Source organism: Herpailurus yagouaroundi, unplaced genomic scaffold (genome assembly GCF_014898765.1).
Source record: "Herpailurus yagouaroundi ecotype Mexico unplaced genomic scaffold, PumYag 187, whole genome shotgun sequence".
NCBI lineage: Eukaryota > Metazoa > Chordata > Mammalia > Carnivora > Felidae > Herpailurus > Herpailurus yagouaroundi.
The window spans coordinates 8,551,568-8,552,586 of NW_024412418.1; the positions used below are offsets into that span (position 1 = coordinate 8,551,568).

General features: G+C 60.5%; 1 long non-coding RNA gene across 1 annotated transcript; it reads left to right on the plus strand.

Annotated features, from left to right (window-relative positions):
- Nucleotides 1-156: 156 nt before the first annotated feature.
- Nucleotides 157-1,019, plus strand: LOC121043503 (uncharacterized). The gene is made up of 2 exons (XR_005796869.1): nt 157-448; nt 887-1,019. It is a non-coding gene; the product is annotated as an uncharacterized LOC121043503 (long non-coding RNA).

A 1,019-nucleotide genomic window follows, 5' to 3' on the forward strand; every position in this document is an offset into this window, starting at 1 on the left:
CGCGGGCGGCCCCCCGCGCGCCTTCCCTGCGGTCGCCGCGGACTCCGCGCGGCTGCGGCGCGGCCTGCGGCGAACCGAGCGACACAGATCCCTGCACGCCGCCCCTTCCCCACCTGCGCGGCCTAGGGTGGGGACCCGGCGCCTGCGGGGGGGCGGGGGAGGGGGGCTCCATGCCTGGTGGCGGGCCCTCAGCCACCCGTCACGGGGCAGGGGTTGAGGGTCGCTGAGGCAGGAACCTAGGGCGGGAAGATGCCAAGGGACTTGCCCAAGGTCGCCCGGCCCATTCCTGATGGAATCTAGACTGGAGCCTGGGGCCTGCTGAGTAACTGGGAAACAGGAGAACCCCCAGATCCAAGCGTTATGTTTAGGGCTCTGCCCAGCCTCTTCCAGAAGGATCACCGGGATCACCCTGGGATGGGTTAAGGCAGCCCACAAGTCCAGCTGCCAGGTAGGGGCAAGGTCCTATGGATTGGTAAAGGTTCACTGAGCACTTCTGCCCTGAGGAGCACTTCTCACTAGGATGGGCGATATTCACACACAACACACCGCGCGGTAGTGAAGTCTGGTGGTTAGACAGATGCCTGGGTCCCCAAAGGGGCACTGCCTGTGTTCAAGCCCCGCCGACTGGCTACGTGACCCTGGGCAGGTGTAAGGGACTGAAAGTTTGTATGCTCCCCTACCCCAATTCATGGGTTGATGCCATGGCCTTTCACGTGACTGTATTTGGAGACTGGGCCTGCGAGATGATAAAGGTTAAATGAGGTCCTAAGGGTGGAGCCCTAATCTAATAGGGCTGGTACCCTTATAAGAAAGAAGAGGGAGAGACACCAGAGTGTGCTCTCTCTCTCTCTCTCTCTCTCTCTCTCTCTCTCTCTCTCTCCACCAGGTGACGACAGCGAGAAGGCACCAGTGTGCAAACCAGGAAGAGAATTCTCCCTAGGAACCTGATCGGCTTGCACCTTGATTCTGGACCTCTCAGCCTCCGAACCCGAGAAATAAATGTCTGGTGCTTTAGGCCA